Source organism: Oryctolagus cuniculus, chromosome 12, assembly GCF_051225735.1.
Source record: "Oryctolagus cuniculus isolate XC-2025 breed Fujian yellow rabbit chromosome 12, ASM5122573v1, whole genome shotgun sequence".
Taxonomy (NCBI): domain Eukaryota; kingdom Metazoa; phylum Chordata; class Mammalia; order Lagomorpha; family Leporidae; genus Oryctolagus; species Oryctolagus cuniculus.
The window spans coordinates 101,587,600-101,615,495 of NC_142878.1; the positions used below are offsets into that span (position 1 = coordinate 101,587,600).

General features: G+C 53.4%; 1 long non-coding RNA gene across 1 annotated transcript; it reads left to right on the top strand.

The window, feature by feature from the left end:
• The first annotated feature begins 20,511 nt into the window (after positions 1 to 20,511).
• On the top strand, positions 20,512 to 22,084 carry LOC149123198 (uncharacterized). Its single transcript, XR_016218369.1, has 2 exons — positions 20,512 to 20,895; positions 21,256 to 22,084. It is a non-coding gene; the product is annotated as an uncharacterized LOC149123198 (long non-coding RNA).
• Positions 22,085 to 27,896: the final 5,812 nt, after the last annotated feature.

Genomic DNA, 27,896 nt, shown 5'->3' on the forward strand with positions numbered 1-27,896 from the left:
TTATTGAGTAAACGAGTAAGTGGAGAAGAGATATCTCTTTCTTACAGAAAAAGCCCAAATAGTATGTGTAGCTATTCCGCCCTCCAGTTCGACACCAGTACCAACACAGTCACTCACTCACCCTTGCCCCCACCTGAGGGTAGGTTGGTCTTAGGGTCTTAGTGACCGGCTTCCAAGGAGGAGAGCCTAGGGAAGGGAAAAATAGTAACTCTACAGAGAGAAGCCTGGTGCGCACTGCCTTACCCACGTGACCAAGGCTAGCCTCAGCAGGTGTGTCGTTACCTCCTGCCAAGAGCATGCAGCAAGGGTGGTTCTCACCTGTGACATGTTTTTGCCCAAACCCCTAGCCCCAGTCTAGTAAGGAGAAACACATCAGGCAAGCCCAAACCAAGAGCTAGTCCGCAAAACAGGTGAGCAGGACTGCTCAGCGCTGCCAAGGTCATCGGGTACGAGGAGAGACTGAAAAAGCGCCCCAGTCTGGGGGAGGCGAGGGAGAAGCGACAGCTGAGTGCCAGGTGGCGTCCTGGACTGGATTCAGAGCAGAACGAAGGGAAACCGGTGAGATCCAAGCAGAGGCTGGGTCTTGGTTAACAGCAATGTGCCGGGGGTGGTTCCCTCGCTGTGACAAATGCTCTTTGGTGATGGAAGATTCGCTAACGGTAGAGGAGATGGGGTGAGAGGGGCTGCAGAGGCTCTCTGGGCCATATTGGCAACTTTTCCTTCAACCAAAAATTAGTCTGGAATGTCCAGCCCGCGGGCAAGGTAAGACCCACGAGATCATTCTGTCCGGACCTGCCAAGGCAACCACAGGCAGGACCAGAAATCCGATAAATCTATAGTAGGCTAATGCTTAAGCTGATCATTTTGTATGCCCCCCACCCCGTGCTGTGTGCCTGAACAAACTTATCTTTTTATTCCCTTTTCCCCCAACGAAGTACCCCCATGTGTTTCGTGCTACAGCCACTTAAGTGTTTCTGCTCTCCACGGATGTAAAATGGGAACAAAAGTTACAAAAAACAATCCTCACCTGCAGTGCCCGCATTGTTCTGTTCTATTTTTGAAAGCGGTGCTGCTCACAAACCTCCTGCATTGATTTGAAAACCTGTAATCTATATATTTTTTCCTTTCGACAGCAGAATTAGGCTCACCAGGTGCCTGGATCGTGACATGATTGGTGTGCTTGGGTTTCTGGTATTGCTGATCCAGGGACTTCAAACCTTGTTTTCTGCCAATCATGAAAGGTCAGTTCTCTCAATCGTGTCTGAGACGATTGTCTTTTTACAGCCAGTGAGGAATGGATAACCACCAGGCGTTGTGCAGCTATTAGCTTGTATTTGTGAAGACCGCATGGGATCGTAGAGATTTAGTCCATCAACAGGTAGTGTCTCTGGAACTGTGCTGGGCATATGGGAATGGGTGTTCCTCAAAATACATTCGGGGCAGGTGTTTGGGACCCCCCCCCCACAACTTCCCATTTCAGAGTGCCTAGGTTCCAGTCCTGGCTCCACTCCCCTGTCTAGTTTCCAGCTAATGTACACCCTGGGAGGCAGCAGTTGATGGCTCAAGGGGTCAAGTTTTCTGCCACCCATTTGAGAGACCTGGATTGGGTTCCCAGTTCCCACCTTTAGCCTGGCCTAGCATGGGCTGTTGCAGGCATTTAGGGAGTGAACCAGCAGATGGAAGCTTGCTCGCTCGCTCTCTCTCTCTCTCTCATTTTCCTCTTCAATCTCTCTTTGCTTTTCAAATAAATCAATGTTTAAAGAAGAACAAAACAAGAACCAGAACCAGACAGTCTTTCCATCATGAATCTACAAGGTCGTACGAGAAATAGTAAGCAAATAATCACACAAGTGTATCTACAATTATAAATCGCTGGGGCCAGTGTTGTGGCATAGCAGGTTAAACTGCCACCTGCGATGCTGGCATCCCATATGAGTGCTGGATTGATTCCTGGCTGCTCCACTTCTGATCCAGCTCCCTGCTAAAGCCCCTGGGAAAGCAGCAGAAGATGACCCAAGTGCTCAGGTCCTGCCACCACGTGGGAGACCTGGATGGAGCTCTTGGCTCCTGGCTTCGGCCTGACCCAGCCCTGGCTGTTGCAGGCATTTGAGGAGTGAACCATGGATGGAAGATCACTGTAACTCTGCCTTTCAAATAAACAAATCTTTTAAAAATAAGCAAATAAATGGTGATCTGGGTGAATCAAGGGATCTAATGTGGTCAGGAAGGATGGTCAGGAATGATCTCTTGGAAGAGATGTTGGAGACAAAGAGACATTCTTCTGGGAGAGCCTGGGGGACCAGGGACCACCCGAGGAAGGGCGGTGCCCCAGATGGTGGCCAAGGGGCAGACCTGAAGCCTGGGAGGAGGCCGGTATGGTCAGAGGGCGGTGAGCCCAGCCCAGCGTGAGAGCAGGGCACACGGGTGGCTAGGCCTGGAGCCGGTGAAGGGTTTGGTCTTATCCAAATGCTCCGAGAACCTGCAGATGGGTTCAGGAACTCCAAGGTCCAATGTCCAGTTTAACAACTCTGGCTCCTGGGAGGGGCAGGGTTCAGAAGGGGACATGAGGGGCAGCAGGGAGACCAGGCAGAAGGCTCTGGTGTACACTCAAGGGCAGAGATGGAAGGAAGTGGACTACAGATTGGAGATGGATTTCCCAGGGAGACTCCAGAGGCCCTGGTGATGGGGTGGATGTGTACCAGGCTATCAAATCCAGTTTGTAAAATAATTTCAAGTTACAGCTATGCTGTGATTATGTTAAAAATACTATCAGTACATGTGGACAAGCCTGGAAGTGTAGACCGTGGAGTGGCTGATGAGGCTGGCAGAAGCCATAGGGAGTAAAAGCTCACGTGTTGGGGTCAGGCAGCCCTGCCGCACGTCCTGGTTCTGCCTTTGGCTCTGTCTGGGATGCCAGCTCTCGGCCTCAGTTCTCTGAGTCAGTGCGATCCCCCTGCCAATGTTTAGTTCAGTCTTTGACACAGTGAATTCTGAATACATCACAGTTCTCATTATGACTGGCTATCATGGTGGAACTTGGGCAAGAGTTTCTCTTTTTCATGACTTAGTAGGAGCCTAGTGGTATCTACATAATCAGCATTTTAAAATTGAGTTAGTTTGGCTGGTGCCGCGGCTCACTAGGCTAATCCTCCGCCTGCGGCTCCGGCACACCGGGTTCTAGTCCCGGTCGGGGCACTGGATTCTGTTCCGGTTGCCCCTCTTCCAGGCCAGCTCTCTGCTGTGGCCAGGGAGTGCAATGGAGGATGGCCCAAGTGCTTGGGCCCTGCACCCCATGGGAGACCAGGAGAAGCACCTGCTCCTGCCATCGGATCAGCGCGGTGCGCCAGCCACAGCGCGCCGGCCGCGGCAGCCATTGGAGGGTGAACCAACGGCAAAGGAAGACCTTTCTCTCTGTCTCTCTCTCTCACTGTCCACTCTGCCTGTCAAAAAAAAAAAAAAAAAAAGACAAAAAAAATTGAGTTAGTTTGAGGATTCTGAAACTCTGGCCTTTGCAGCTGTACTTTCTGTCACGTGACACAGGGCCAACCTGTGTCCAGACCCCTCCAATGCCTCTGGATCGCTCTGCAGGGCCCCTGAGAGGCAGGGAAGACAGTCGCTGTCTCTTGAAGATGACAACAGGGGGCGGCATTGCAGCGCAGCGGGTTAGGCTGGCATCGTGTTCTAGGAGCACGGGTTCCGGTTCTGGTCCCACTTCCTGCTAATGCACCTGGGAAGGCGTGGAAAGGTGGCCCACATACTTGGGTCCCTGGACTCATGTGGGAGACCTGGATGGAGTTCTGGCTCCTGGCTTCAGCCTGGCACAGACTTGGCTATTGAAGCCATTTGGGAAGTGAGCAGGTAGAAGGAAGATATTCTGTGTGTGTGTGTGTGTGTGTGTGTGTGAGAGAGAGAGAGAGAGAGAGAGAGAGAGAGGCAGAGACTCTGCCTTTCAAATAAATGAATCTAAAAAAAAGATACTACCAGACCAACATGGAGGCACCACCCCCAGCCCCTTCTGATTCCAATCCAGCCAAGGCCCTGCCGGTGGGAAGGGGAGTTGTGAGCCATCTCCCGCAGGCCCAAGTCCTCTGCCTTTTCCCTCCAGGGCTGTCCTCAGTCCATCTTCCTGGGGAGTTTTGACAGCATCCATCCGCTTGTTTAATCTTCACTCTGCCAGTCCACGTCCTCAAACACAGATGTGAGGTAAGGAGGCTGAGCTGTGAATAAAGTACCGGGAGGGGGCCAGGCCTGTGGCATAGCTGCATCCCATATGGGCGCCGGTTTGAGTCTCAGCTGCTCTATTCCGATCAAGTTCTCTGCTGTGGCCTGGAAAGCAGTAGTCCTTGGGCCCAAGTCCTTGGGCCCCTGCACCCATGTGGAGACCTGGAAGAAGCTCCTGGCTCCTGGCTTCAGATCAGCTCAGCTCTGGCCTGGCCATTGTGGCCATTTGAGAAGTGAACTAGCAGATGGAAGACCTCTCTCTCTCTCTTTCTCTCTCCCTCTCTCTCTCTCTCTCTCTCTCTCTCTCTATATATATATATATACACACACACACACACACCCATCAAGTAAATAAATAAATCTTTCTCTCTGCCCCTGGGGAAGGCGTTGATGTCTAGGAGGGAAGGCCTTCCCAGCAAACAGATCAGCAGGCATCGGAGGGCGTGGCCCGTGCCTGGAATGAGAGGAACATCCATGGGCGGGAAGTGGCAGGGACGAGAGGTTGAGACGGCATCACGGAAGGCCTTGGGGTTGTGCTAAGCAGTTTGGCCTTGATGCAGAGGGAGCTCACAGTGGGAAGACGGCGTGATCAGATTTGTGCTTTAGATCCTCGGGCAGCAGTGGGGAAAGTGGTCTGGAACAGCATAGACTGGAGGTGCGAAAATGTTAGGAGGACTTAAGCAGGGAAGGAGAGGAGCCCCCAGTAAGTGTGGGAGCCTCCGAGGGAAGAGCCGGGAGCTCCTGCAGCGCAGGGCTGCGGACGGGAAGCTGCGGCTGCGTGGGGCAGGGGCCGTCATCAAACAGTACAGCAACCTCAAATGGAGGCTGCGCCTCACCGGCCGCCTCCCAGCAAAAGCCAACTCCGGAGGCACAGGTGGAACTCAGGTGAGCAGATGAGTAGCCGGCCGGCTGCAAGCGCACCCGGGGAGGGGGGCATCCAGGTTGTGGATGCCCCTTGCCAGGCCAAGCGGCTCAAACTGCAGTCTCAGAATTGCGTCAGTCTGACCAGCGCCGCGGCTCACTAGGCTAATCCTCCACCTGTGGCACCGGCACCCCAGATACTAGTCCCGGTTGGGGCGCCAGATTCTGTCCCAGTTGCCCCTCTTCCAGGCCAGCTCTCTGCTGTGGCCCGGGAGGGCAGTGGAGGATGGCCCAGGTGCTTGGGCCCTGCACCCGCATGGGAGACCAGGAGGAAGCACCGGCAGTAGCAGCCACTTGGGGGGTGAACCAACGGAACAAGGAAGACCTTTCTCTCTGTCTCTCTCTCTCTCTCACTGTCTTACTCTGCCTGTCCAAAAAAAAAAAATTGAGTCAGTCTGTGTCTGACTGGCCCACCACCGTGATGAGGGGAACAGAAGGGCCAGGTGGCTTAATCCGGGCCACCAGCAGCCCTGGGGTGAGGCGTAGAGACGGCTTTTCGCAGAGGACCGTGCCGGGAACAGGACTGGGGCAAACCGCAGAGGAACTTGCCCAGGGTCACGCGGTGGGCACTGAAGCTGGCTCCCCAGGTGGCACTGATCTGGGGACACTCGAGTCTTTGCAGCCGCTCCTGAGTGTCTGCCTCCGTCGCCAGCCTCCACACACAGCCGTCTGGCAGGGAGTTCTGAGATTCCCGTCTTCTGCCCATCTTCAACCTGTTCCAGTGCCACATCTGGCTGTGGTTGTCAGAGGTTTTCTGTGTTCTTAACACAAGAACTGTGTGCACACAGCCCTTAGCTCTACTTTAATTTTTGTTTTAAATTTATTTAAAAGAGTACAGAGGGAGAGACACACACACACACACACACACACACACAAATCTTCCATCTGCTGGTTCACTCCCCAGATGGCTGCAATGGTTGGAGCTGGGCTGGTTGGAAATTGGAAGCCAGCAACTTCTTGCAGGTCTCCCACATGGGTGCAGGGACCCAAACACTTGGGCCATCTTCTACTGCTTTCCCAGGCTATCATCAGAAAGCTGGATTGGAGGTGGAACAGCTGGGGCTTGAAGCAGCACCCATATGGGATGCCAGCATCACAGGCAGCAGCTTTACTGGCTACACCACAGCGCTGGCCCCAAGGAGATGGTTTTGCATGAAGAAAAGCATAAAATACAGACACAAGAGGCTTCAAATGAGAGGTCACACCATGTCCAAGAAATGTCAACCTATGATATCAGTTCTAATGAAAAAGGTTAAGTGTACAACAATATCAATAAAAATAATAATTGATAAAAATAACAGATTTGGGGCCTGCGCTGTGGTGCAGCGGGTAAAGTCACTGCCTGCAGTGCTGGCATCCCGCATGGGTGCCAGTTCGAGTCCTGGCTGCTCTACTTCCGATCCAGCTCTCTTCTATGGCCTGGGAAAGCAATGGAAGATGGCCCAAGTCCTTGGGCCCTTGCACCTGCATGGGAGACCAGGAAGAAGCTCCTGGTTCCTAGCTTCGGATTGGCACAGCTCTGGTCCTTGTGACCATCTGGGGAGTGGGCCAGCAGATAGAAGACTTTCTCTCTCTGTCTCTCTCTCTCTCTCTGCCTCTTTGTGGCTCTGCCTTTCAAATAAAATGGATAAAATCTTTAAGAAACAGATTTATTTCTGGAACTGGACCAGTTGATTCTAACATTTATATAGAAAAATAGCTATAATCTGCAAAATCGGAATATTGAAAGATTACAGCTGGCACCTGAATACGTTCATGAGGGAAACATTTAAGACAGACCAAAAATAGAGTTTGAGACGCCGGGAAACTGTTTGAAATGGCACTCCAAATAAGTGGACAAAATGTTCACACTGGTATTGGGACAACTCAGTAGCCATATGAAAAAAATAATGCCTATTTCACTTTTGCAGCAAAATAATTTTCAAATAGATCAAAGATTTATGTACAAAAAATTAATTTTTTTGGTGGTGAGTTTTGTATCTGCCAAGCAGCCAGAGAAAAAATCTTTGTGACATGAGCACATTGTGATATAAAGATCGGACCAGGGGCTAGTGCTGTGGCATAGTGGGTAAGGCCATTACTGGGCACCATTATTATTCCATATGGGAGCCATTCCATATGGTTCAAATCCCGGCTGCTCCACTTCCGATCCAGCTCCCTGCTGATGTGCCTGGGAAAGCAGCGGAAAATGGCCCAAGGACTTGGGCCTCTGCTGCCCACAGGAGAGACCCAGATGGAGTTACGGCTCCTCACTTCTGCCTGTGCCAGCCCTGGCCATGGTGGCCATTTGGGGAGTGATCTAGTAGATGAAGATCTCTCTCTCTCTCTCTCTCTCTCTCTCTCCTCTCTTCTTTCTCTGTCCCTCTGCTTTTTAAACGAATAAAATAAATCTTACGTATATACATCTTAAATAAATATGTATATTTAATGAAATAAAGGTATGGAAAAACAAAAGGACATAGATACAAGAGTGGTTGCCAAAGTAAAACAGACGCCTGCTCTAAGCACAAAGCTATACACGGGTGCTTCAACAAGCTTGGGGAAAACAGCATTACAATTATTTTGGTGCAAAAAATGTTTGAGAGACATGCGTTTTTCCATAGTGTATGCGTTTCATAAACCTTTTGAAGACCCCGCATATGCACAGATTTTTATTTATCTATTTATTTTTGTACAGAAGCGTCTTTGAATTCTGTTCTCCTCAAACGTGTTGGAAGTAGCTCGGTTTGTCTCCCAGCGCCAGGCACAGAGCCGATGGCTGAACTGTTGGGCGAAAGGCGGTTGAGGATGTGACCGAGTCAGTCCAAGTTCATGTACTCCTGGAGCAGAGTTTGACAGGGCCAGCGCTGAAGGGACGCAGCACGGAGTGTGGACAAGCATGCTTTAAACCAACCGTCCTCAACCTTGGCTGAACTTCACCTCGCCCAGGGGGCCCCGTGCCAGGGCCCCACCCCTGGAGAGAATGAGCTCATTGGTCTGGGGGGGTGCCCAGGCACCAGTAATCCTTTAAACTCCTCGCCACCGCTCTAAGCCTCAGAGTGCCCAAAGTGAAGTAGCTGTGAACCCCGGAGCCACCAGGGTTTGGGAGCCATGGGGACAGACAGGAACACGCCTGCACACACCGGCCAGGCTTCGTGAAACTTAGGACTCCACAGAAGAAGTGAGAAATGCAAGGAGTTCAGGAGGCCCAAGGGATGGGGCACCTCCTGCGAGCACAGGGCAGAATCCGTCCTAAAGCCTGCCGGCCCTCACTGGGAGGCTCTGGACTGCTGTGGGTTGCTTGCCTCTGACTGGCAGCAGAACAAAGAGGCACCTGTTTGCTTATCTGGAAGAGCTGAGGTAGGTCAAGGTCAGACAGGAGAGGCCAGACTCCACAGTCATGCTGATAGGGACTCCAGGGACCCTTGGATGGGAAAGAATAAACACACGTGATGTAACTCTCCAACAGCCGAGGGAGAGGCACAGGAAATGCGAGAAACGTGCAATGTAGTCTTCCGATGTTTCGTCTGCCAAACGGACCTGGTGGAGCACTCTACAAACTTCTGTGCAAAACAGAGTACTCCAATGCCAGCCCCCTGATTGGTTCCCGTAGAACACCTCATTAGCATACACCTTGACCAATCAGGGAGAACTTCCTGCTTTAGGTTTGCATAAAAGTCTGAGACAGGGAATCTTGAGAGGCAGCGTGGAGCAAGCAGCCCTGTGGGAAATGCAGCCCCTTGCAGAGGAGGCCCCGCTGGCTGCCTGAGAGTTTGCTCGCTCCTTTCCTTATCCGTGTGCCTCATTCTTCATGGTCATGAGACATGAGAAGCTGGCGCAGACCCTAGTGACCGGAGCCACAGATGCCTGCTACTACTCCTGTAACCCTGACACCAGAACTCCTGTAATGGTGTCTGAGTGCATGAACGAGACCAGTGATGACTTAGGAAGCTGGACCGTGCGTGGTGTGGACAGTTCCAACTGGGGACCCTGGGCATGGCTGGTACCTCCCTTGGACGTGCATGTGGAACCCAGAGGGACAGTAGTGGCTGAGGCAGAGGGATGCGTTGATGAGTGCAGGTGCACATGCTGAGAACTAGGAATCTGAGGAACAGCCGAGAGGCGGTGTCCAGTAGGCGGTTGGCTATTACAGGCGTAGAGCTTGTAGGAAGACTTGGGAGCCATCAGCGAGCTGGTATCTGAGCGCAGGAGGACCATGTTGGAGCAGCAGAGGGAGGTGACGAAGCTGGAGATAGAATCACCGGGCGGTGGACAGGGAGGCTGATTTCATTGAGTAAAATATTTTAAAAAATGAAATAATTCTTTGCCAGTGCAACGAAGGGCAAGCGAAAACAAACAAACAAACAAACAAGCCCTACAAAGTAGAAACGAGTGGGGTTTCCATGCGCGTCGATGGAGCAAATATTTACTGTACGCCTACTACGTGCCAGGCTTGCCGCAGATGGCTTGGCTGGCACGGCGAGCTTATCAGGCACGCAGCCCCACTCCCACTCTCTCCCCAGCCCATCTGGGAGGCCCCAGTGGCTCTGGTTCCTAGAATCTCTCCCTCCAACAAGGCCCAGCTGATCCACCAGCTGTGCTAAGTTCTGCAAATCTGGAGTCCCCCTGGTAACACCTTTCCCGGAAACTACTGGTTGGTTGCAAGCAGCTTCCTGGCGGGCTTGTGGCTCCATGCAGTGCACAAAAGCCCTTGCCTGTGCTGGGCTCCTCAATAAGACTTGGCCTTTGCTGCAAACTCCCTCCTCCAGCTCTTTCCTAGCTCCTGTGCAGGGCAGAGATGCATGATGGGAAGTTGGTCCAAAAATGAGTGCCCCGAGGAGATGGCCGTTTCTGAACATTTCTCCAACAGCAAAGGCTCAGGGCCTTCCAGAGTTTCCTGTCCATCATGTCAGACAATTTGCAGAAAATCTTCCTTTGAAAGATTTATTTGAAAGGTTGAATGACAGGGAGGATGGGAGGAAGGGGTGGGGAGAGAGAGAGAGAGAGACCTTCCATCCACTGGTTCATTCCCCAAATGGCTGCAACAGCCAGATCTGGGCCAGACCAAAGCCAGGAGCCAGGAACTCCATCCGGGTCTCCCACATGGGTGGAGGGGCTAAGCACTTGGACCACCTTCCGCTGCCTCCCCAGGTGCATCAGCAGGAAACTGGGTCTGAAGCAGGGCGGCTGGAGCGTGAAACAGCACTGAGATGGGATGCAGGCGCCCCAGGTAGCTTAGCCCACTGTGCCACAACCACAGGCCCCAGACACACGTCTGAACCAGGACGGCTCCTCTCTGCTCACACACGCAAGATGCCGGTTGATCTCCCACCCAGGAGACTTCCCTCTTTGCTGTTTTCTGTGTGGTTCCTCATCCTCATGCCCCCAGCAAACACTCCCCACATCCCGTTGGATGGCCGTGTGAAGGTCACCTCTCTCACAGACCCTTCCTCTTAGTCTACGGGGCCGTAGCACGCTGAACGCGCTGTGCCTGAGCTCGGAAGCTAAGCAGGCTCAGGCCTGGGTAGTACTTGGATGGGAGACGCTTCCTTTTAGCAACCTGCCTCCTGTTACATCGGTTTGTTCTCTGTGCCTCTGCCGTGTCTTTCGTGGGCTTCCTTCTCACCTTCAAAACCGTCCCAGACGCTGTCCGGCTGATGTCGGATGGGCTTTGCTCAAGATCACTTTCATCTCACCTGCGCCGTGACGTTTGCTGGATTAACGCTTCGTCGACATCTTCCTCAGTCGGTTCTTGGCCGTATGGTCTCCTGAACGAGCTGTGTTTCGCTAACTAAGGTGAGGTATATATACACAGTTCCCATTTTCACCTCTTGAGTGTCAAGTTCAGGGGCAGGATGCCCAGACCCAGCATGGTACAACTCCCAGTGCTACTGTGCTCAGAGACTCCTCATTGTCCCAAACCCAATCGAGGTCTTTTTTTTTTTTTTCTAATGTCCAGAAAGTAGGGACCTACTTAGCTAACTTTTGGTTCTTGGTTCTCTACAAAGTATGTGCCATATATATATATATATATATATTCTTGGCTAATTGGAACAGATAAAAGATTTAACATGAAAGGCAACATAGTTGTTCTTATATCAGCCCGTTGAACCCCCGCTTTTAAAAATCACTTCTTTATTATATTTTAAAATTGAAAGGCAAAGTGACGGGGGCGGGAATCGGTTTTCCATTCCCTGGTTCACTCCCCAGATGGCTGCAACGACTAGAGCTGGTCCAAGCCAAAGTCAGGAGCCAGGAATTTCATCCGGATAGCCCGCAGCAGTGGCAGAGGCCTAAGTGCCTGGGCCACCTTCCGCTGCCTGCCCAAGTGCACTGGCTGGATCTGGATCAGCAGTGGAGCAGCCAGACTTGAACCAGCATTCTGATTTGGGATGCCGGCGTCACACGGGGCTGCACATGGCCTCTGAAAATCACTTCTTATTAAAACAAGAGGGCATGGCTGACCAGGAAGAAGAAAGAGGGCATACATGAATTTCACTGGGGCCCAACATCAGGCCTAAGATGTGACCACGGCCACAGGAGCTGAGAGGCCAAAGAACCTGTCTTCCGAAATGACACGAGACCCCTGCAGTCCCACATCAAACTACAACATTCATTGGTGGGAAACAGAACCACTGGGAGAATGCACGGGGCCTGCCCACTGAGACCCCCTGCACATTGGAGTGTTTCCCCGACTGCCTCGGCCCGTGAGGCCTTGGGGGCACTTCTGGAGTGCAATGTAGGAATCTGCAGGTTTCCTCGGTGCCTGGGGCACTTCTCACGGGTGGTACACAGGGAGAGGGGGGCCTGGAGACTTCCACCAGCAGGAGGGGCTGGCCCAGCGCTCAGGGGCTGCTCCCACTGATGGGCTGCTTTATTTATTTATTTAAGATTCTATTTATTTATTTATTTGAAAGGCAGTCAGAGAGAGAGAGAGAGAGAGAGGCAGAGACAGAAAGAGATCTTCCATCCACTGGTTCACTCCCCAAATAGCTGCAACAGCCAGGGCTGGGCCAGGCCTAGGCCAGGAGCCAGAAGCTTCTTCAGGGTCTTCACATGGGTGGCAGGGGCCCAAGGACTTGGGCCATCCTCAGCTGCTTTCCCAGACGCATTAGCAGGGAGCTGGATCGGAAGTGGAGCAGCCAGGACTCGAACCAGCAGCCCCTCTACCCAGTATGCCACCCAGCCGTGGGCTGCTTTTGCCAGCCCTCACAGGCCTCTGGTTCGTCCGCTCCTTCAGCCCTTCCTCCTCCAGTGTCCACCCCTGTGCCGCCTCTTACTTCCACCTTTTCTGTCGAAGGCCTTGGATAATCCCAAGTGCTGGCAGCCCCAGCCCCTGGCTGCCTCCACACACACACACACACACACAGAGGGAGGACATGGAGATGTAGTCTGAATTTAGAACAAAGAGTGAGGCACCCAGCAGCCAGGTGTGAATCGGGGAGTGTCTCCCGGGAGCTGGTGACATCAGATTCCACCTTTAGACGCAGCTGGGTCATTTTATGGAACTACATTGGGAAGCTCATAGCTGGACACTGGGCACCAGCAGTCACTGTCAGAGCTGAAATTTCACCTTGGGGCCCTTCTGATACAAGGCCGGCTGAGGGGAGAGTGGAAGCAGAAAAATTACCCCCTCCCCCCGCCATCCCGCAGGCCAACAGGTGCCCTTTGGCTAGAGATTCGGGACTGTCTTCCTTTTGAAGAAGCCGGTAAAGCTTCATTTTAATTAAAACACAATTCTGAACCAGGGCCTGCTTGTCTTCACTCCAGAAAGCTTACACAAAGCACCAGTTCCGTGGGGCACCAACAGGTGTCACACAGCAGGGGGCGGTTCCACGCCACACCGGTTTGGGCAAGTGAAATCAGTTTCTTTGCTGTTTTTATTTTTTTTAAACCTGTCAGTGGAGACTTAGGAAATGAGTGTGATGTACTATGTTTTCTAAATATAGTGAATTTATTCGCAATGAAAGCGTGGATTCTTCTCCAGAGAACACATTTTAGGAAATGCTGAAATACAGAATGCTAATGCCCAGAGCCAGCTTGACCCACAAGGATCTTGCAGGTGCAGCTGTTTTTTGCCACACCTGCATCCCATAAGGGGGTGCTGCCTGGGAAGGCAGCAGGTCCCAGCCACCTACAGGGGAGACCAGGACGGAGTTCCTGGCTCCTGGCTTCAGCCTGGCCCAGCCCTAGCTGTTGCAGCCATTTGGGAAGTGAATCAGCGGACAGAAGACCTTACCCTCTGTCTCTCCCTCTCTGTCTCTCTGCCTTTCCAATCAATAAATAAGTCTGAAAAGAAATGAATAGAAGCACGTGGTTGCTACTTTGCTTGATCCCAGGGGAGTACCTCCCCCTTCAGGGGTACAGCTCTCCAAAGCCACAAAAATCGCTTCCTGGGGTTGGGCAGTAGGGCACAGCGGTTCACTGAGCAGCGACTGTGGGTCCGGGCTCCCCTAACTTACAAGTCTCAGCTAACTAACGTCCCTGTACCTCAAGGGTCTCATCTATGAAACGGGCAGTCTTGGTCTCTCGTCTCAAAGACAGTGACGAAGACTGGAGGCAGGCACTTCCTGATCTGCTCTGAGGTCATCCCGGCACTGCGCCCTAGGGCAGTGGGGGTTCCGCAGCCCACTTCCGGGCTTCACTGCCCAGCACTTCAGCTGCGGCTGTCTTGGAGCACAGAGCACGCTGGGCACAGGGAGCGGGGCAGAGAGGTAGGAGCCGGGGTGTGAAATGCGGAGAAGGAGGCAAAGGCAAAAATCAGGCCAACCCTGGGCGGTTCACAAGTGCATTAGAAACCCCCAAAAGATCTTCAAAGGTGGAGGGGAAAAGAAAGGTCAGCCCTCACCCTTTCTGGAAGGCGATGTTAGCTGCGCCCTGTGGTGCCCACGCGGGCCCCGCTGCTCCCCGGCGGTCCCGGGAGGCTGACAACCCAGCGACTCCTGGGGCTGGACCTGGACGGCTCCCAGCAGGGTGGCACCGTCTCGCTGGCGAACGCTGCGGCACGGCACGGCGGAGCGGACGCGGCGGGCAGAGGGGCTGCTCGGAAACCCTCTAGGAACAGAACTCCAGCAGCATCTTGTCTCACCACAGTCGTCTCCAGAGAGGCGTCTCCACTGCTCAGGGTCTCCTGATGGCTCAGACCGGACTTGGGTGGGGTCTCGAGGCACAGCGAGTTAAGCCACGCCCTCCTTGCAACGCAGATCTGAGTGCTGGATCAAGTCCTGGCTACTCTGCTGCTGACCCAGTTCGCTGCTGCTGCGTCCCGGGAGGCGGCAGGTGATGGCTTCAGTACTTCACCACGCATGTGGGAGACCAGGATGGAGTTCTGGGCTCCTGGCTTCAGACTGGTCTGGGGCTGGCACCGCGGCTCACTAGGCTAATCCTCTGCGTGCGGTGCTGGTACTCTGGGTTCTAGTCCCAGTCGGGGTGCCGGATTCTGTCCCGGTTGCCCCTCTTCCAGTCCAGCTCTCTGCTGTGGCCCGGGAGTGCAGTGGAGGATGGCCCAAGTGCTTGGGCCCTGCACCCCATGGGAGACCAGGAGAAGTACCTGGCTCCTGGCTTCGGAATGGTGCAGCGCCAGCCATAGCGGCCATTTGGGGGGGTGAACCAACGGAAAAGGAAGACCTTTCTCTCTCTCTCTCTCTCTCTCTCTCTCTAACTCTGCTTGAAAAAAAAAAAAGGGCAAAACAAAAACAAAAACAGACTAGTCTGGCCCTGGTTGTTGCAGGCATTGGTAGAGTGAGCCAGCAGATGAAAGATTTCTCTATTTTTTTTTTAAGATTTAAATATTTTTATTGATTTATTTGAGAGATAGAGTTATAGACAGTGAGAGAGAAAGGCAGAGAGAGGTCTTCCTTCCGTTGGTTTTGGTTCACTCTCCAGATGGCTGCAACAGCCAGAGCTGCGCCGATCCAAAGCCAGGAGCCAGGAGCTTCTTCTGGGTCTCCCACGTGGGTGCAGGGGCCATCTTCTACTGCTTTCCCAGGCCACAGCAAAGAGCTGGATGGGAAAAGGAGCACCCGGGACTCGAACCGGCGCCCATTTGGGATGCTGGCACTGCAAGCGGAGGATTAACCTACTGTGCTACGGTGCCAGCCCCCTCCCCCCTTTTCTGTCTCTCCTTTTTTCTGTGTTGCTCTACCTTTCAAATAAATACATGAATCTTTACAAAAAGAAAGAAAAACCAGAGCTGGTATTGTGGCAGCATCCCATATAGGCACCAGCTTTAGTCCTGGCTGCTCCACTTCCGATCCAGCTCCCTGCTAATGCACCTGGGAAAGCAGCGGAAGATGGCCCAAGTGCTTGGGCCCCTGCACCCATGTGGGGGACCCAGAAGATGCTCCCGGCTTCGAGTTGGCCCTGTTGCAACCATTTGGGGAGTGAACCAATAGACAGAAGCGCTCTGTCTCTCTCTGTAACTCTGCCTTTCAAATAAATAAATCTTTCTAGAAGAAGAAAATCTTAAATGTTTAAAAAAAATGAAAAGAACCGACGAGACAACAAATCAACTCTAAAAAGGTTTGTGACTTCATCTGGGAAATTTCCACACAATTCTTTGACGACATTAAGGAGTAAGGTAAGTCTGCAGCTATGATGAGGTATTATAAGAGACTTTAGACAAAGAGTCTTTAGCTTCTAGAGATGCACACTTTGCTTCCAAATAACTCAGCCCCTGAGGAGGAGAAGTGGCTCCGGGTGGAAATGGAGTCAGACTAGCTGGTGTCGCCGATTGCTGAGCCTGGTGCTGGGTGAGCTCTGGTTCCGCCCCTGTTCCCTGTTCGCGTGTGTTTGGAATTCCCCATTTATCTCCACCCAGCAGAGACAGCTTATGTGCTTTTTCTTTTTTCTTTTTCTTTCTTTCTTTTTTTTTTTTTTTTGACAGACAGAGTGGACAGTAAGAGAGAGACAGAGAGGAAGGTCTTCCTTTACCGTTGGTTCACCCTTCAATGGCTGCTGCGGCTGGCGCACCGCGCTGATCCGAAGCCAGGAGCCAGGTGCTTCTCCTGGTCTCCCATGGGGTGCAGGGCCTAAGCACTTGGGCCATCCTCCACTGTACTTCCTGGGCCACAGCAGAGAGCTGGCCTGGAAGAGGGGCAACTGGGACAGAATCCAGTGCCCCAACCGGGACTAGAACCCGGTGTGCCGGCACTGCAAGGCAGAGGATTAGCCTAGGGAGCCGCGGCGCTGGCCCAGCTCATGTGCTTTTGTAAATATGTGCGTTGTATTCATGAGTTCACCCATTCAAATGCATTCTGATTATAGTAAGTTTCACATAGCATAAAAGTCACCATTTTGACCAATTTTTACAGAGATGTACTTATTTATTTGTTTGTAAGGCAGGGTTACTGAGAGACAGGGAGAGACAGAGAGAAAGAATGATCTTCATCAGCGGGCTCACTCCCCACGAGACGCTGTGCCACAGTGGCTGCGGCTGGACCAGGCTGCAGCCGGGAGCCAGGAACTTCTTCTAGATCTCCAACATGGGTGTCAGGGGCCCAGCACTTGGGCCATCATCTGCTGCTTTCCCAGGTGCATTAGCAGGGAGCTGGAGCAGAAGTGGAGCAGCCAGGACCCGAACAGGTGCTCACACGGGATGCTGGTGTCACAGGTGGCCGCTTAACCCACTATACCACAATGCCGGCTTCCATTTTAAAATGCACAATTCCGTGGCATTTACAACATCCAAAATCATATGCAGCTGCCACCACTTTCCAGTGCCAGGACATTTTTATCACCCCAAAAAGAAACCTCATACCCTGAAGTGGCAGTCACTCCCCAGGCCCCCCTCCCTGGCAGTAGAAGATGGCGCTAACCTCCTTCCTGTCACTATAGATTTGCTTATTCTGAATATTTCAAATACAGTCAACTTATTTTTTTCAACTTAATATTGTATGCATTTATGCATTGTTTCTGATCAACATATTTTTTGAGTTTCTTTTTTTTTTTTTTGACAGGCAGAGTGGACAGTGAGAGACAGAGAGAAAGGTCTTCCTTTACCATTGGTTCACCCTCCTATGGCCGCTGCGGCTGGCGCACTGCGCTGATCCGAAGCCGGGAGCCAAGTGCTTCTCCTGGTCTCCCATGGGGTGCAGGGCCCAAGCACTTGGGCCATCCTCCACTGCCCTCCCTGGCCACAGCAGAGAGCTGGCCTGGAAGAGGGGCAACCGGGACAGAATCCGATGCCCTGACACGGACTAGAACCCGGTGTGCCGGCGCCGCAAGGCCGAGGATTAGCCTATTGAGCCGCGGCGCCGGTCTCATTTTTTTTTTTTAATCACTAAAACACTCACAAGGGTTAAAATCCACAAGGCTTTGCAGTGAAAGATCTCTCCCCATATCACAGCACTCTTCCCCACTGCACCGTTCCCTTTCCAGGGGCACCCAGCTTCCCGTAGTCAGAAATTTAGACAGCTCTTTGCCTTTCTGTGCCCAGAGGGTAGACTCTAACACACGCCGTTCTGCCTTCAGCCTGTGTGTGTGTATGTGTGTGTGTGTTTGTGTGTGTTCACTTAACAGATCACGGGGGTCATTCCAGAACAGAGCACAAGGAGCCTTCTGTTTCCATAGCTGCGTAGAGCCCATTCCTTCAGGCTGTGCCTCGCGCACCGTGTCAGGGGCTTGGCGCACATACAGTCATTTCCCTGGGCAAACTCAGTCCAGGCAAACCAGAGGCTCCTGCTTGGAGGCTGATCGGGGTCTCAGCTGCTGGGGCCGGTGTTGAGGTGTAGCAGGCTAAGCTGCTGCCTGTGATGCCGGCATCCCATATCGGAGGGTCACTTCACCTCCCGGCTGCTCCGCTCCTGATCCAGCTCCCTGCTAATGCACCTGGGGCAGCAGTAGAGAATCCACCAGCGTGGGAGATCTGGGTAGAGTTCCAGGCTCCTGGCTATTGCAGCCATTTGGGGATGGAAGATCACTCTCTGTGTCTCTCCCTCTCTGTCACTCTGCATTTCAGCTAAAATTTTTAATTGTAAAAAAAAAAAAAAAACCATCTGGCTGGTGCTGTAGCTCAGTTGGCTAATCCTCCGCCTGCGGTGCTGGCTCCCCGGGTTTTAGTCCCAGTAGGGGCACCGGGTTCTAGTCCCAGTTGCTCCTCTTCCAGTCCAGCTCTCTGCAGGAGGGCAGGGTAGGATGGCCCAGGTGCTTGGGCCCTGCACCCCATGGGAGACCAGGAGGAAGCACCCAGCTCCTGGCTTCAGATCGGTGCAGCGCCGGCCATGGCGGCCGTTAGGAAGACCTTTCTCTCTGTCTCTCTCACTGTCTAACTCTGCCTGGAAAAAAAAAAATCTCAGCTACTTTCACAGCCAAGCTAAGAGAAGGGGAGAAGGAGAGCTCTCACGTGGGGGAGTCTGAGAAATTTTGGGGGGTTGACGAGGCAGCCTTACCCTCTAAGACATGATGGGTCAGGTTGCTGGTTTGCTCTCTTATTTTTTTCCTGATTAGGAAAGAAAGGGATTCTTGTTGGGGCAATATAAGATCATGCTTGGAGCACAAACACGATCTCTAGTTGTAGCATTTCAACAGCTCATCAAAACGCACTGCACTGGTAGACCACACCTTACTAAACTACTTCCCCGTTCACGCCTGCCTTTTGAGGTCCACTAACCGACACTACAATAGATGTGTGTTTCAAGGAAACAAAGAGACATTATGTGCATAAATGAGACGGGTGAGATATGGAGTCAGAGCCCCGCGTACGCAGTATTTGAAAATTGTGAAATCGAAACCATAGTCGTGAATGAGCTTAGAGAGGACCCAGGAAGAGAATAGTGGCTGACAGCTAAGGCTTCAGGGAGTCTGACAATTACTGGGTAGCAAACATTAAAACTAAATCCTGCAAAATTAAATAGAGGAGCAGTCACTTAGATAGGATAGGACCTCTGCTTCCCTGACGCCTGAGGAAGGCGCCTGCCAGACACATGCGATCAACGTTTGTTGAACTGAACAGAGCACACAGCAGGACGAAAGGGGGTCTGGGGTTGTTGGATGGGGCAGCAGAGTACCGCCAAGCGGAATATACTGATCCCATGGGAGCCGGCGCTGTGGTGCAGCAGGTAAAGCCGCCACCTGTGATGCTGGCATCCCATATGGGCACCAGTTCGAGTCCTGGCTGTTCCACTTCTGATCCAGCTCCCTGCTGATGGCCTGGGAAAGCAGTAGAAGATGGCCCAAGTGTTTGGGCCCCTGCACCCATGTGGGAGACCCAGAGGAAGCTCCTGGCTCCTGGCTTTGGTTGTGGCCATCTAGGGAGTAAGCCGGCAGATGGAATCTCTCTCTCTCTCTCTCTCTCTCTCTGCCTCGCCCTCTCTCTCTGTAACTCTGTTCAAAATAAGTAAATAGGGCTGGCGCTGTGGTGCAGTAAGTTAATCCTCCGCCTGCGGCGCCGGCATCCCATATGGGCGCCGGTTCTAGTCCCGGCTGCTCTACTTCCAGTCCAGCTCTCTGCTGTGGCCCGGGAGTGCAGTGGAGGATGGCCCAAGTGCTTGGGCCCTGCACCCCATAGGAGACCAGGAGAAGCACCTGGCTCCTGCCTTCAGATTGGCACAGCGCCAGCTGTGGTGGCCATTTGCGGGGTGAACCAACGGAAGGAAGACCTTTCTGTCTCTCTCTCTCACTGTCTGTAACTCTACCTATCAAATAAATAAATAAATAATATTTAAAAAATAAGTAAATAAATCTTAAAAGAAGAAGAAGAAGAAGAACAAACAAGCCCAAACGCATGACTGAGTGGCGGGAGCTTCCACTCATGGAGGTGAAGTTAAAGCCACAGTCCACGGGATGAGCCTCGGAGTGAGAAGCGGTCAAGTGCAGCCGAGAGTTCCGAGCAAGGCCTCCTCAACCTTGACCCGCAAGTCCTCCTGCCGTGGGCAGAGGAGGACAGAACCGTCAGCATGCAGCTGCAGCTGTGGCTCAGTGGGTTAAGGCCTCAGCCTGCAGCACCGGCACCCCATATGGGCACCAGTTCAAGTCCTGGCTGCTTCACTTCCAGTCCAGCTCCCTGCTAATGTGCCTGGGAGGATCCTCCTGGGAGATGGACCCAAGTGCTTGGGCCCCTGTACGCACACGGGAGACCAGGAAGAAGTGCTGATTGCTGGCTTCGGCCTGGCTCAGATCTGGCTGTTGCAGCCATTTGGGGTGGGAGGGTCTTCAGGGGTGTCTGGGTCCATAGACCAAGCGAGACAGCCCAAGAGAAGGGGAGGCCTGGGTTTTGGAGCCTGGGAGGAGGTCCTCCTTGCTGGTGACCTTGTCAGCAGGGCTCTGACAGGTGGACAGGACGCTTTCCCAGCCAAACAGTACAATTATCCGCGACATTGAACCTGAGGATGCGCTGCAAATGACGATCGGGGCTGAACTGCGCGCCACTGACTCATCCTTTTATATCTGCAGCTCCTCTGCCTGCTTCCTGTACGGATGGGCACACGACAGCGCTGTGGTGCTCTCTCCCGGAGCCGCTACATCCAGCCAAGGCCGTGTGCTGCTACTACCTGCGGCACGCAAAAAGAACACACAGCCTGCCTAGCACTCTCGCTAGCGAGTGCTCGGAGAGGGGCTTCCTGGGGAATGCAGTCGGCTGTGGCAGATGAAAGGCAAAGCAAAGACCTGGTCCCGCAACCCTCTCTCCGCTCACTCGGGGCTGGTGCTGGACCAGAAGGCTCAGCCAGGCTTACCCTCAGCGGATACGCGGGCAGGAATGCCTCCAGCTCCCGCTGGACCAAGACGGCCTGAGACACGCAGGTTCTGCTCCTGGCAAAACTCAATTCTGTTTGGCAGGTGCGTAGGAGACACCGAGGACTGTGGGCCAGAGACTGAGCTGGGGAGGCATTCAGAGGCCACGGTTCCCTAAGTGGCCCTCCAGGTCAGAGCCAGACGTGGCCCCCGGGGGCATCGGTGGGAAGAGAGGATTGCGTTCTCCCTGGGGTCGGTGGCGGCGCTGGGGCCTGGGGCTTGTATCCAACACGAGTGCCTCCTGAGCTTTGTCTCTCAAGCAGGCTGAAGCAGGTGAGGGGGAGGGAGTGAGAACGAGAGCGAGGGGGAGGGGGTGAGAGCGAGAGCGAGGGGGAAATGGACAGAAGCTGGTGGGGAGGCAGAGGCACGAAGAGTGTTCTATTTTTTTACACCATTTCCAAATAGATGCTGGTGATTGTGGTGCTGAGGGCTCCCGGGGGCCTCGCCAGTGTCACCCTGACGTCTCTCTCCAGCTGCAAGCACTCATCCTGTGGAGAATTTATTGACAAATCCAAATAGATTTTTAGAGGATTCCTGGAAGCAAGAAACGATGGCTTTTACTCTTAATCTCTGACTCTGCTAAAATCAGTCTGGTTCTGGACCGGCGCCCGAAAGCCTTTTCTTTCGCCGCGGGGAGGAGGGAGCGGGCAGTCTTGGCCCTGGCCCCTTCCCTGACGTTAGGGCTGTCATCTTTCCAAGATGCGCGGCAGGAGGCTGATTACTCAGCGATCCACCATCCACGTCTGCGCACGGAGATTTTCCTCAACTCCTGCCCCTCCGCATTCCCAGGCCCAGATCTCACCTGTGCTCCGTGGCCGGTCCCCCTGGGGTTTCACCCAAGTGAAATCCTCTCTGTGAATTACCTACAAGGGTGATTCACAGGCTAGTGGAAGAGCTGGCGCCGTGGAATAGAAGGTTGGTTAAGCCTCTGTCTGCAGTGTCAGCATCCGATGTGGACGCCGGTTCAAGTCCCGGCTGCCCCGCTTCTGATCCAGCTCCCTGTTAATGCACCTGGGAAAGCAGCAGAGGATAGCCAAAGTGCTTGGGCCCCTGCACCCACATGGGAGACCCACATGAAGCTCCTGGCTTTGGCCTGGCTCAGCCTTGACCATTGCGGCCATTTGGGGAATGAACCAGCAGATGGAAGACATCCCTCTCTGTCTCTCCCTCTCTCTCTCTCTCTGTAACTCTATCTTTCAAAAAATTTATTAAAAAAAAAAAAGAACATTATCACCTCCAGAGGCTCCTCCATGCTCATTCATTGTCAGCCCCTCCCCCACCCCAGCCCCAGGCAATCCCGGATCTACTGTCCCTATCCGAGCTGTCTTTGGAGTGAAATTTGGCTTTGGTCCTCCAAGCACTGCTGCACCCCCATCTGAAGGTGGGGTGACTCTGGCTGAGAATCCAAATTGCATTCTTCAGGCTCTGCAGTAAAATGTACCTTCTTGCCTGTGTGCCATGGCTGGCTGTGGCTGGGTCTGCCCGTGGGAAGTATCCAAGTGGACGTAAACAGAAATTTCTAGGGCCTTGCAGTAGAGGCGCAGGGACGCAGACATGGGCCCAAGTGCTGGCAGAGCAGGAACTTCAAGGCCTTTGATACAGATTTTTTTTAAAGATTTATTTATTTATTTGAAAGAGTTACAGAGAGGCAGGGGCAGGGAGAGAGAGAGAGAGAGTCCTCCATCCGATGATTTATTCCCCAGATGGCTGCAATGGCCGGAGCTACACCAATCCAAAGCCAGGAGCCAGGAGCTTCTTCTGGGTCTCCCACACGGGTGCAGAGGCCCAAGGACTTGGGCCATCTTCTAGGTCATATCAGAGAGCTGCATCGGAAGTGGAGCAGCCGGGACTCGAACCAGCGTCCATATGGGATTCTGGCACTGCAGGGTGCTGCTTTACTTGCTATGCTACAGTGCTAGCCACTGATATAGATTTTTTTAAAGATTTATTTATTTACTTGAAAGTCAGAGTTACACAGAGAGAAGAGAAGCAGAGAAAGAGAGAGAGAGGTCTTCCATCCACTGGTTCACTCCCCAATTGGCTACAACAGCCGAAGCTGCACCGATCCGAAGCCAGGAGCCAGGAGCTTCTTCTGGGTCTCCCATGTGGGTTCGGGGGCCCAAGGACTTGGGCCATCTTCTACTGCTTTCCCAGGCCATAGCAGAGAGCTGGATTGGAAGTGGAGCAGCAGGGTCTCGAACCGGTGCCTATATGGGATGCCAGCACTTTAGGCCAGGGTGTTAACCCACTGTGCCACAGCAATGGCCCCCTGATATAGATTTTTAAACATATTTATTTGAAAGGCAGAAGAACAGAGGGAGAATTACTGGATAGTAAAAATAAAAACCAGGAGCCAGGAACTCCTTCCAGATTCTCCTACTGGGACTCAAGGCCTTGGGCCATCTTCCACTGCCTTCCCAGGTACATGAAGAAGCTGGAAACAAAGTGGAGCAACCAGAGAAATTGAACAGGTATTACAATATGGAACGCAGGCGTCCCGACTGAACCGCGTGCAGGCACAGCAACTTGACAGCTGTGCCACACTTCCCGCCCTGAAGATATATATTTCAGCCCCAGGTGATGTGGCCTTCTGGGGAGCAGGTGCCTGCTTTCTGTGGAGGTTCGAGCTGCTTCTGGGCACTTAGGGGTGAACCCACAGCTTGGGACCTGGTGGGCATCTCACACCGTGCAGGCGCTCGAGACGCAGGCAAACGCTGGCGGCACCTCCACGAGGGACATTAAAAAAGAGGCAGTCAGCAGGGAGCAAGGGAGCACCCCCTTGTCTCCTTTATATCATTTTATGGTTTTTCTTGACCTCCTCAGGGGTCCTGGCTTGAGCAGTGTCCAAGGTGAGGACATACGGGCCGTCCGTATTCTAGCATGCAGGGCTGACCGGCCTGCCCCCCCCCCCCAGCTCCCTCTGCTCAGAGCTACAGCTCCATGGGAGGCGTCTCCCCAAGGAAGCACAGGCTTGTACCTTGACCTTGAGCAAGTTACCTCGCAGCTCCAAGCCTTGTTTGTAAGGATAACAACTAAGCAGGTGGGTGCTTGTGAGAATAAAATGAGATGATGCCTGGCATGGGGTAAGTGCTCAATGGCTAGCAGGAGTGGGGTCGGCATTGTGGCACAGCCGGTTAAGCAGCTGCCTGTGATGCCGGCGTCCAGAATGAAGGCTGTTTCGAGTCCCGGCTGCTCCACTTCCAATCCAGCTCCCTGCTAATGCGCCTAGGAAAGCTGTGGTCTTAAGATGGTTCAGGCAGTTGGGCCCCTGCCACCCACATGGGAGACCTGCAGGGAGTTCTGGGATCCTGGTTTCAGCCTGGCCCAGCCCTGGCCCTTGTGGCCATTGTGGCCATTTGGGGAGTGAACCAGCAGTTGGAATATCTCTCTCTCTCTGTCTCTCTCTCTGTCTCTCTGAAACTCTGCCTTTCAAATAAATAAATACACTTTTTAAACATCTAAACTAAACAGCACTGGGGGGCAGGGTTCATATGCCCACGCTGTCCTCCCAGGACGTAGAGGAAATGTTTGCTTGAAATCGGCCCCAGCAGCGTTTTATTTGGATTTATTTGTTTGGAAAACAGTAAGCAACTGACATTTGTTAGAGTTTAGGATCCAGGCTGAACAAAACACTGATCATTATCGTCTTATGTGAGGAGTCAGGAAATGGAGCCTCGGAGAGGCATCTTGGCCACACAAACCCCGATCGTCTGCGTCTGTTGCCAGTGCGTGGCCGGGCTCCCTGGAGCAGAAGCCCTGGGCCCTGAGACAGGCACAGGCTCCCCGGCGCCGAGCCGAAAGCAGAGGCCACGCTGGGCAGTGTCTGATCGGAACGCGCTGAAAGGTGAGGATGCACACGCACACGCATGCGATTCCCCCGGCTGCGTGTGCAGGGCTCACAGCTCAGATTGCAAGTAGGAGTGTGAAGATGTAGCACCGGGCTCCCTGGGGAGCCAGCGGAGAGACGAGGGGGCAGGGCGCTGTGCCTCAGCCTGCTCGGGGGAGGAGCCTCCCTTGGGAGAGCACCGGCAGGAGAGTGGGCCTTCTGCGTCCTCCACGTTCCTCCCAGAGCCTCCCCCCCTGCCGGGCAGTCCATGTGTGTGTGCGTGCGTGTGTGCATGTGTGTATGTGTGCGTGCGTGTGTGCGTGTGTGTACGTGCATTGTGTGCATGTGTGTGTGTGCGTGTGCACGCGCGTGTGTGCATGTGTGTGTGTGTGTGTTTGCTGGAGAGTGACCTCCTTCAGCAAACTCCTTCTGGTTAAATTCACCTTTTTAAAAAAAGTTCTATTTATGTATTTGAAAGGCAGAATGACAGAGAGAGAGAGAGAGAGAGAGAGAGATCTTCCATCTGCTGGTTCACTCCCCAAATGCCCTCACAGCCAGGGCTGGGCCAAGCCGAAGCCAGGACCCGGGAGCTTCATCCGGGTCTGTCACATGGGTGGCCGTGGCTCAAGTACTTGCGCTGCCTTCTGCTGCTTTCCCGGGTGCATTAGCAGGGAGCTGGATCCCCAGACTCAGACTGGAGCTCCGATATGGGATGGCGGTGTCACAAGCGGCTGCTTTACCCGCTGCACCGCATTGCTGGCCTCTTTGGTTCATCTCACTTTGCTCTGCCTTCCTCACCTGAAGTCACTCTCTGGCTACTATCTGTCTGCTGCACTGGGTCATGCACACTGTTGAGCCGATGCGTAGGCCATGTCGTAACTGTCTTCTGAGTGCCCCTGGGCTGGAGCTGAAGATCTGTGCGCTGTGTTTTTGGGGTTCTCCCCAATCCCCTTCTTCTTCTTCTTCTTCTTTTTTTTTTTTTTTTTTTTTTGACAGGCAGAGTGGATAGTGAGAGAGAGAGACAGAGAGAAAGGTCTTCCTTTTTGCTGTTGGTTCATCCTCCAATGGCCACCACGGCCGGCGCGCTGTGGCCGGCACACTGCGCTGATCCAAAGGCAGGAGCCAGGTGCTTCTCCTGGTCTCCCATGAGGTGCAGGGCCCAAGCACTTGGGCCATCCTCCACTGCACTCCCTGGCCACAGCAGAGAGCTGGGCTGGAAGAGGGGCAACCGGGACAGAATCCGGCGCCCCGACAGGGACTAGAACCCGGTGTGCCGGCGCCACTAGGTGGAGGATTAGCCTATTGAGCCACGGCGTCGGCCCCTAATCCCCTTCTGACACTGAAGTGCAAGACGAGTTGGTCTCAAGACCACAAAATCCTAAGAATTTTTATGTTGGGCTTTTCCCTAGAGTTCTAACCAAAAGGAAGCAAAATGCGAAACAAACGTCGTACCTCTGTGTTTAGTTTGCAAAAATGAGCAAATCCAGGCGAGATGTTAAAGAGGAACAGGGCACGGTTGCCATGGAGAAAGAACGCGCTTGCAGTTCATTTCTGGCTGCTGGAGACTTCGTCTCGCAGAGGCAGCTGGCCCCTGCCAGCCCCCAGGGCACGCATGCTCTCAGGGGGAACATACCGTCCCCGGTGTCAGTGCAGAGGGGCGCCTGGGACTCCCCGGATGTGAGGTCTGCTTCTTTTCCTAGCCCTTTGTCGGATTCACCTTCCCTCTGACTCACTCTTGTCAATGTTTATCTCTGTATTTGCCAACTGTTGCTATTGGTGCTTCAACTGTTCAGGCCATCTGCTCGGAGAAAACTTTGAGATTACGTCACACCATTCAGAAGCTCCGATCACGCAGCGAGAGGGTTGGAGGAGACCTTACAAGTCAGCAAGTCTACGGCTGTCATCTGTGTGTTCCCGGCTGCTTCTTCCCCGCCTCACGTGTGTCCGTCTCGGCGCTGGGCGCTGCAGAGGCCGGGACATCCATCACGCATGCTCCTCGGACTCCTGGCACGTGCACTACTCCAGCAGGGCAGAGGGACGTCAAAACAGAAAGCTTCAACGGAGTCACGCGGGCGCCCACTGGATACAGGGGAGCCCGGGAGGTGACCTGAGCCTTCTTACACTCGCGTGGCTAAGCGATCTAAGTGGGAGGAAGGGAGTGGGAGGAGAAACACAAAATGTCCACCCGCCTTAGACACGTAAAACTGGAGAGAGTTGGCATTTAGCCTAAACGGTTGAGACACCCACGCCCCACATTGGAGTATCTGGGCTGGATTCCCAACTCTGGCTCCTAATTTCAGCTTCCTGCCAACACAGACGTTGGAAGGTAGTGGTGATGCTCAGTGGGGGTCCTGCCACCCATGTGGGAGACCTGCCACCCATGTGGGAGATCTGGATTGAGTTTCTGACTGGGCACAGCCCCAGCTGTTGCAAGCATTTGGGGACTGAACCCGTGGATGAGCAGAGTTCTCTCTCCATCTCTCTGCCTCTCAGATGAGTAACAAAAATGTAAAAGCAATTGGAGAGGAAGGTGGGTGCTAAATCAGGAAGCATTAACTAAGTGACAGGAAGGTGTTGTGGTACAGCAGGTTAAGCTGCCACTTTTTTTTTTTTTGACAGGCAGAGTGGACAGTGAGAGAGAGAGAGACAGAGAGAAAGGTCTTCCTTTTGCTGTTGGTTCACCCTCCAATGGCCGCCGCGGCCGGCGCACCGCGCTGATCCGACGTCAGGAGCCAGGTGCTTATCCGCATCCCGTATCAGAGTGCCTGGGACCACGTCCCACCTCTGTCTCAGATCCAGCTTGCAGCCATGCGCCTGGGAAGCAGCAGAGGCTGTGTCAAGTACTTGGGGCTCCTGCCACCCATGTAGGAGATCTGGATGGAGTTCTTGACTCCTGGCTTTGGTCTGGTCCAGCCCTGGTTGTGGTAGGCATTCAGGAAGTGAACCAGCAGATGGAAGATGTCTGTCATTTTGCCTTTCACATAAATAAAATTTTTTAAAAATGTACATTAATTAAGCACCAATTATGGGCTGGCGCTGCGGCTCAATTGGCTAATCCTCCGCCTGCGGCGCCGGCACCCAGGTTCTAGTCCCGGTTGGGGCACCAGTTCTGTCCCAGTTGTTCCTCTTCCAGGCCAGCTCTCTGCTGTGGCCCAGGAAGGCAGTGGAGGATGGCCCAAGTGCTTGGGCCCCTGCACCCCATGGGAGACCAGGAGAAGCA